Source organism: Eptesicus fuscus, chromosome 8 (genome assembly GCF_027574615.1).
Source record: "Eptesicus fuscus isolate TK198812 chromosome 8, DD_ASM_mEF_20220401, whole genome shotgun sequence".
Taxonomy (NCBI): Eukaryota; Metazoa; Chordata; class Mammalia; order Chiroptera; family Vespertilionidae; genus Eptesicus; species Eptesicus fuscus.
The window spans coordinates 10,697,240-10,705,677 of NC_072480.1; the positions used below are offsets into that span (position 1 = coordinate 10,697,240).

Here is an 8,438-nt window from a genome sequence, read left to right on the forward strand (position 1 = left end):
ATCTGAATTATGGGGGTGCCAGAAGAAGAGAGAGAGACAGATATTGAAAACCTATTTGAAGAAATAATGACAGAAAACTTCCCCTACCTGGTGAAAGAAATAGACTTACAAGTCCAGGAAGCACAGAGATCCCCAAACAAGAGGAATCCAATGAGGACCACACCAAGACACATAATTAAAATGCCAAGGGCAAAAGACAAAGAGAGAATTTTAAAAGCAGCAAGAGAAAGACAGTTTAATTACCTACAAGGGAATACCCATATGACTGTCAGCTGATTTCTCAACAGAAACTATGCAAGCCAGAAGGGAGTGGCAAGAAATATTCAAAGTGATGAATAAGAAGAACCTATAACCAAGATTACTCTACCCAGCAAAACTATGATTTAGAATTGAAGGTCAGATAAAGAGCTTCACAGACACAAAAAAGCTAAAGGAGTTCATCACCACCAAACCAGTATTATATGAAATGCTGAAGGGTATTCTTTAAGAAGAAGAGAAGAAGAAAAAGGTAAAGCTAAAAAATTATGAACAACAAAGTGACAACAAATACATATCTATCAACAAATGTGTCTAAAAATCAAATGAATAAAAAATCTGATGAACAGAATAAACTGGTGAATGGAATAGAATCAGGGGCATGTAAATGGAACAGACTGATGATACTCAGAGGGAAGGGGATGTGGGGGGGTGTGGGAAGAAATTAGACAAAGATCTTATATGCACATATGCCTTACCTATGGACACAGACAATAGGGTGGTGAGGGCCTGGGGGGTGGGAACCAGGTGGAGGGGAGCTATGGGGGGAAAAAAGAGGGACATCTGTAATAATCTCAACAATAAAGATAAAAAAAGAAAAGGAAGACAAAGGAAAAATAAACAAATGGGACTACATTAAAACAAAAGCTTCTGCACAGCAAAAGAAATAAGCATCAAATTGAAAAGGGAACCCACTGTATGGGAGAACATATTTGCCAATGATACATTTGATAAGAGGTTAATATACAAAATATATAAAGTACTCATATAACTCAAGAAAAGAAAGACAAACAACCCAGTCAAAAAATGGGCAGAAGACCTAAATAGACATTTCTGCAAAGAGGACATACAAATGGCCATGAGACATATGAAAAAACTAGAGGCCCGGTGCACGAAATTCGTGCATGGGGTGGGGTGTGTCCCTCAGCCCAGCCTGCACCCTCTCCAATCTGGGATCCCTCTCACAATCCAAGACTGCTGGCTCCCAACCGCTCGCCTGTCTGCCTGCCTGATTGCCCCTAATTGCTTCTGCCTGCCAGCCTGATCACCCCCTAACCACTCCCCTGCCAGCCTGATCGATGCTTAACTGCTCCTGTGCTGGCCCGAATGCCCCTAATTGCTCTCCCCTCCTGGCCTGGTCACCCCCAACTGCCCTCTCCTGCAGGCCTGGTCACCCCTAACTATCCTCCCCTGCAAGCCTGGTCGCCCCCAACTGCCCTCCCCTGCAGTCCTGGTCCCTCCCAACTGCCCTCCCCTGCTGACCTGATCCCCCACAACTGCCCTCCCCTGCTGGCCATCTTGTGGTGGCCATCTTGTGTCCACATGGGGGTGGCCATCTTTGACTACATGGGGGCGGCCATCTTGTATGTTGGAGTGATGGTCAATTTGCATATTACATCTTTATTATATAGGATGCTCAACGTCACAAATTGTTAGAGAGACACAAACACAACAATGAGATACCACCTCACATCTGCCAGAATGGCTACCATCAATAAATCAACAAACCACAAGTGCTGGCAAAGATGTGGAGAAAGGGAAACCCCAGTGCACTGTTGTTGGGAATGCAGATTGGTGCAGCCACTATGGAAAACAGTGTGGAGTTTCCTAAAAAAATTAAAAATGGAACTGCCATTTAACCCAGTGATCCCACTTCTGGAAATATAACCTAAGAAGCCTGAAACACCAATCAGAAAGAATATATGCACCCCCTATGTTCATAGCAGCGTTACTTACAACAGCTAAATGTGTAGCATACATACAAATCCATTCCATTTGCCTAGTGAGAGCAGTTGCTGGGGGGTAAACTGTATTACCTCCAGCGGTCAGGGTGGCTTGGTCCACCCTAAAGATAGATTTGTCAAGAAGAGAAGCATTGCAATCTGTTACTACGAGTGGAAGTGCAACCTCGCCAGCTTGAAAAGCAGGGATCACTTTGCTCCCCTATTATGGGATAGAAAGAAAGAAAAGATTGAAATTGTGTCTTTGCTAATGAAAGATTACTAAAAGTTGGTTGAATATTCTTGATGATCCATTCAATGGTACTTAATCAGCACATGACAGAGACTCTCATACAAAATCTTGGAGGCAGCCACAGCTTACACAGGGTCGACCTTCAATTCAATGAACTGCATATTTGCCTTTCTTTAGCCAAAGAAGTATATGTAGTTAACTCACTGATAAATAAAATGCCAGCTGTTTGTTAAAAACTAAGCATATGATCCGAGAAGCTTTAATATCACAGATAAAAAGGACCACTCTGAAAAAGCTTTCTTCCAAAAATTGTTAAAAATGATAAATGGACCATCAGTCAGTTAGGAAAATATTATATGCCTCTACAACATTATTCAAGAAATGAACAGAATATGGAATAGAGATGTCTCAATTATCAAAACATTATAGTGCCTTTTTGGCTTAATTTTTAGTAGACAAAAGAGTGATCTCTCCATTTTTAGTAGACAAAGGATTTTCAGCCTGAAGCTCTCCAGTCCTGATCTAGCTGCACTATTGGTTCCCTGGGTAAAGCACTTAAAGTTCTTGCATTTTAGTGTGTTCAACTGTGAAATAAGAAAGATAATGACAACAACAATAACAAGGCTCAACACCTACATACCTCATTGAAGTGTTTTATGAATTAATCATACTGGACTTTGAAAATACTTTTATGCTTTAAAAGCATTCAACAACAGTTAGCAAATTTCCACATTAATTAATATATATGGTCCATAGAGTTGCATCAAAGGCTTTGCACGGTAAAGTGCATGCAGGTTACTTCATGGGCAAGACTTTACGTAACATAAAAAGAAAAAAAGATCCTTTAACTGCTTTTGCTATTTACCCCAGTTTAGTGAGAATTATAAACCTATCCAAGTGAAAGCTCAGGCTTTGACAATTTTAAGGAGATTCTGAGAACAGGTAATGGATAACTGATGAAGTGATTCTCCCTTTTATCCCAGCAGCTTGCTCTTTTTCCCACTCCCACCCTTAACACTATCACAATGACTTCATTTCTCCCTCTCTATCGTATTAAGTCCTTCTTTCCCATCAAAGATGAAATGTCTAAGGCAGATTCAGGTTAGATAAACTCTACTTCTATTATGTAGCCACATGAAGAAAATCTTCTCTACCAAATAAAGCCATAATTATGTCATGTTAGATCATGTAATAGACTGTTAATTGCAATTAATTTTATCCTGACACATGACCCCTATAAGACTGTCAGTGTCTAGGACCAGTCCCTAGATTCCCACTTCCTGAAGAGTAACATGAGCTCTCAATAATAGAGCTCTCAGACCCAAGACCATGCACTGAATGGTGCTGATAACTTTTAAAAGTCTTTAGATATTTATCATGGTGCAATTTTTCAAAAATAGTCACCAATACCCACTACTTAGACTCAACACTTGTGATTTCGTAGATATTGCTTCAGTATCCACATTCTTCATTATGAATTTGGAAGATGTGCACAGAAACTCCTTAATGGAAACCTGTTCAGTTGATGTGGCTCCTATGCCTTCCTTGATCTGTTGGCTTCACTTTTCCTTTTGCTGCAACTCTCATGCATGATCTAATCAAATCCCAGTATTTCCAATTATATCTGGCATATGAACAAAATATTAGCTCTCTAAAATGGAAAATAAACTCACTAGAATAAGGGTCACTCTGATATTTAATGCACTCAAATGGTGCGATTAAAATAAAGATAGTAACTACTGTGTACCTCTAAATTTAGTCAACAAAAATTTGTGAGTCCTACCATAGCACATTTAAACTCCTCTAAGACTTTACATCCTGGAAGAGGTAAAAGAGGATCAGCAAGAAATACAATAAATGTTATGTATAATGCCATGTGGGTGTTACAACTTTTGAGCCATAAGCAAAGAAAATAATTTCTGATTGGGGATTTAAAGAAAGATCTATGGTAGAGTTGGCACTTGAAGTGATTCATAGTCTGTGCAATGAGGGACATTTCTGACAGATAGATTAGCATCAAGGGTAACTCAGAGGCAAGAAAAAGCAGTTAAAGCTTGGAGATGAGGAGCTGTGCCATGCCAGCACAGCCAAGAGTTCAGCAAGCCTGAGGGGGGCCGGCAAAGGATGAAGAAAAGACAGACAAAGAGAATAAGCTGGGTCTAGGTGGATTTTCTGTGCCTGGCTGAGGCCACAGAAAAGATCCAGACTGCAAGCTGAGCCTTTATTTTATAGTCAGAGGTAAACAAGGTAATTTACAATGTTCTTGTAAGTTTCACTTGTTTTGGCAGCATTTGCTGCACCTCCCACAGCCCATTAGCTACCCAGGAAAGATCTAGGGAACGTCACAAGATCAAGCTTAATTATGCTAAGAGGGCTGTGCCCTCTAAGCTGGGACTTGTTTTTGGCTTTGCCAACAAGTCAGTCTGAGGCTTAACCCTATAACCGCTCCCTACAAGGAGCTAACTGAAGCCATAGATAAGGCCTCAAAGGGAGGTGGTGGAGGGGTTACAGAGGGCATGCCTAAAGAGTCTGGATGTTATTTGGCAATCAAGAAATAGCTGAATAGCCCTAGCTGGTTTGGCTCAGTGGATAGAGCATCGGCCTGCGGACTAAAGGGTCCCAGGTTCGATTCCTGGTCAAGGGCGCATGCCTGGGTTGTGGGCTCGATCCCCAGTAGGGGATGTGCTGGAGGCAGCCAATCAATGATTCTCATCATTGATGTTTCTCTCTCTCTCTCTCCTTCTCCCTTTCTCTCTGAAATCAATAAAGAAATAATATTAAAACTTTAAAAAAATCATTAAAAAAAAAAAGAAATAGCTGAATAATGTGTGTGTGTGTGTGTTGTGTTGTGTGTGTGTGTGTGTTTAATTGAGGAGCCACAAGTTCATTCAACTCTCAGTGAATAAATAAATGAGTTAATGAATGAATGTATTATGTGTGTGCAATTTAGAGCTCACCATTTAAAGGAAAACTGAATTTAGGCAAATGTCTTAACAGGTGAAGATAGAAAATAGCATCATTTTATAGCATCATTCCCTGGTTGCTCCAAATGTCAAGATACTAGAGTATATGAACTGAACAGCTGAAAGAATCGAAGTTTCACTTTCTTAGTAAAATTGTTAGTGTTATTTTTGCTCATGAGCTTTAAAAAAGCTAAAAGATTATGGGACCTTAACACCATCATAAATTTAGTTTAATGTTTTTAGAAAGTAATTTTCTGATTATAAAAGCAATATAAATATCTTATAGGAACCTTAGAATGTATTAAAATAATAAAGAGAAAATAAAAGTTCCCTACAATTCTATAACCAAAGGTGTTTACAGTTGATATAGTGTTATATTTCCTTTATATCTTTTTTCTGTACTATATATATATTAACCTTTTTCCAAATTAGATAAATCTTTATATCATAAACAATGTCAGCATTCTTCTAAAAATAATTTTAATAGCCTACCATCTGAAAATGCCATAATTTATATAACTATCGACAATTTGTATCAAGAAACTTAAACTATTTATAGTCTTGACCTAGTAACTCTGCTACTATGAAAATGTCTTAAGGAAATAATTCTCAAATTAATTCTTTAATCTTGGGCATTAAAGAATTATTTACAATTGAGCAAGACTACTAAAAGGCTTTAACACCAAATAATGAAAGAATTATAAATTATGTTATATGAATATTATCTATAATAATAAAAGCATAATATGCTAATTAGACTGGACGTCCTTCCGGATGAGCTTCCGGATGTAGCTGGGACTGCAAGGAAAGTCCGGGTCCTGGGTGCCAGAGGGAGGCTGGTGCTGGCAGCCAGGGGAAGGAAGGCTTACTCTTGCATGAATTTCGTGCATTGGGCCTCTAGTAAAATATGAAAGCTATTTAACAAAATGTGAAATAAAATAGAAAATACCTATAAGAGTTAGTAAGAAACATAACATATCACATTAAATAAGTAATATAATCACCAGTTTTTAAACTAAAACCACAATCTATGCATAGAAACAGGGGGGTGAGGGAGAGCAGGCCTGGGAAGCACATAGCAAAATATTAACAGTGGTTCCTTGGCTGAGAAAATAGAAAATAATTATATTTGCTTCCATCCCAACATTTCCACATATTGAAAGTTCTATAGCAGACATTATTGTCTGTTAGGGAGGCCATATAAGTGTAGTGGTGAAGACCACCGGGTGTTCTGATGCTGCCACTGCTGTCCTCAGGGAAGACATCATGGCCCATGGTGCTATCCAAGAACAACTCCCTGGAGGTATTTAGGAGTCCATGAGACAAGATTTCCCCTATTCCTATATAGAAATGCAAGTGTGACTTCTAATCAAACGGATTTAACAGGGAGGTTGAGCACAGTGCATGTTCTTATCTGAGAGGGGCACAAGGACTTGGTGACTTTGCTTAAAACAGTAAAAAATAGTGATAGAATGTTAACTTCATTAAAGAGAAAAATCATTATGTTACCGTGTCAAATAGTCTCAGGTCCCATGTAGGAGATTCTGTGAAGAGTCCCTCATAACACCACTCCAATACACTGGGCATGTGGCATTTGTTTATAGTCGTGACCACAGCACTAAAACAACTACCCGTGTGAAGCGGCAGTAAGTGTGGCGAAAACACTTTGGTCTTAAAAGCTATTGTTACCACTTGCAGGCCTATTTCTAGTCCTAGCTGTCTTTCAGTGCTACCCATAAGGAAGGCTCTGTACCAAAATAAATGTTTTTCTGACTGAGACTAAGGGCATTCCTTTTCCAATTAATTAGTTCAGAATTTTCTATTTTTATTAACACTAATCACATGGGCTAGAATCAGAAAAGTCATTTATCACGAGACTATGAACTGCCATGCCATTACACTCCATATATCATCCTTAGGTATTCAGTCAGAACATGAAATGACTGCACCCATCTTCCCATCTCACAATCATATTTGCTGGTAAAAGAAAGCAATGGGAAGCAGTTGAACTCAATCAACTTTCAGACTTAAAAGAAAAATAGGCCTTTAGAAACAGATATTGTAGATCAAACAGGGAAAAGTCTATTTTCCAAGTACTTTCACTGTGTTGCCTCAAGACCTTGCAACATATTTTATTAACATAAAAATATATCTCGAGTTAATGGATCTCTTCAGAATTTAGGGTGTGAGTCTCCCAGAACCTCTTTACAAAGCTGTATTCTCAGCTTAAAAGCTCTTACACTATGACCTGTGATTTTATTTAACAGGATTCAGTGAATCTAGTCAATCATATATGATATTTATCTTATAATTTTATTTTTTATAATAATACCTTTCATTTGTATTGCACTTTATATTTCTAAAAGCATTGGAGAGTGATCAAAACATTTCACTTGTGGGCAAAAAGAGAAATTATGCTCATTTTAGAAGTTAGGAGTAAAGAGAGAAGAGTTGTGGTACTACAAGAAGTAAGGACGTCTCTCCTTTCAACAACCATATTGGGATTTGTTTATATGGTCACTCCATGACCCAAATATTATAAATTGCTTACTGCCTTTCAAAACTGCTGGGCATCAAATTAATATTTATAATGTGTCAACTAAGTATCAGGCAAGAAGCCTGGGCTGAGATATGAGAAGTTTGTAAATGTAATTCAGAATTTCTTTTGGTAAATCACCAGGCTATACTGTTACATAGCCAATGTTAAGACCAGTAGTGCTGTGGAAAGAGTTCAGGCTTCAGGAACCCAACTGACCTGGAATTAAAATACTGGATCAACTGCTTACCAGCTAGGTGATCTTGGGAGTTATTTTACTTTTCTGAGCTTCAGTTTCTTCATCTAGAGCCAATGAAGAAAACCTCTCAGGGCAAAAGTATAGGTAAAATAAGATAATGGCTATAAAGTGGTTGGTACATGATACATATTTAATGAATAATAACTCTATGGAAAAGGGAGAGTAGAGGGAAAGAGATAAAGATGGAGAGCTCAGTCAACTCAACTCCTTGATACCTTGATAAGACTAGCATTATGAAATGTGATATAACAGACCCTAAAGAAGGCTCTTTCAGAACCACCATTTCAAAACACATGTGTGCAGTGGCATTTACACCTCCCAAATGCAGAGAAGGACCAACTGTCTGAATGACAAAGAAAAACACTGCTCCTGCACAAAACAGACTGGGTAACTCACCAGTAGAGAGCATAGCAAAGAGCGTATCTTCATGAGTCTAGATAGAATAGAATCA

General features: G+C 38.5%; 1 protein-coding gene across 1 annotated transcript in view; it reads right to left on the reverse strand.

Moving 5' to 3' along the window:
* The window catches only part of LHFPL6 (LHFPL tetraspan subfamily member 6), a 275,595-nt gene that overhangs the window by 149,382 nt on the left and 117,775 nt on the right, over nt 1-8,438 (reverse strand). The window lies entirely within an intron of this gene.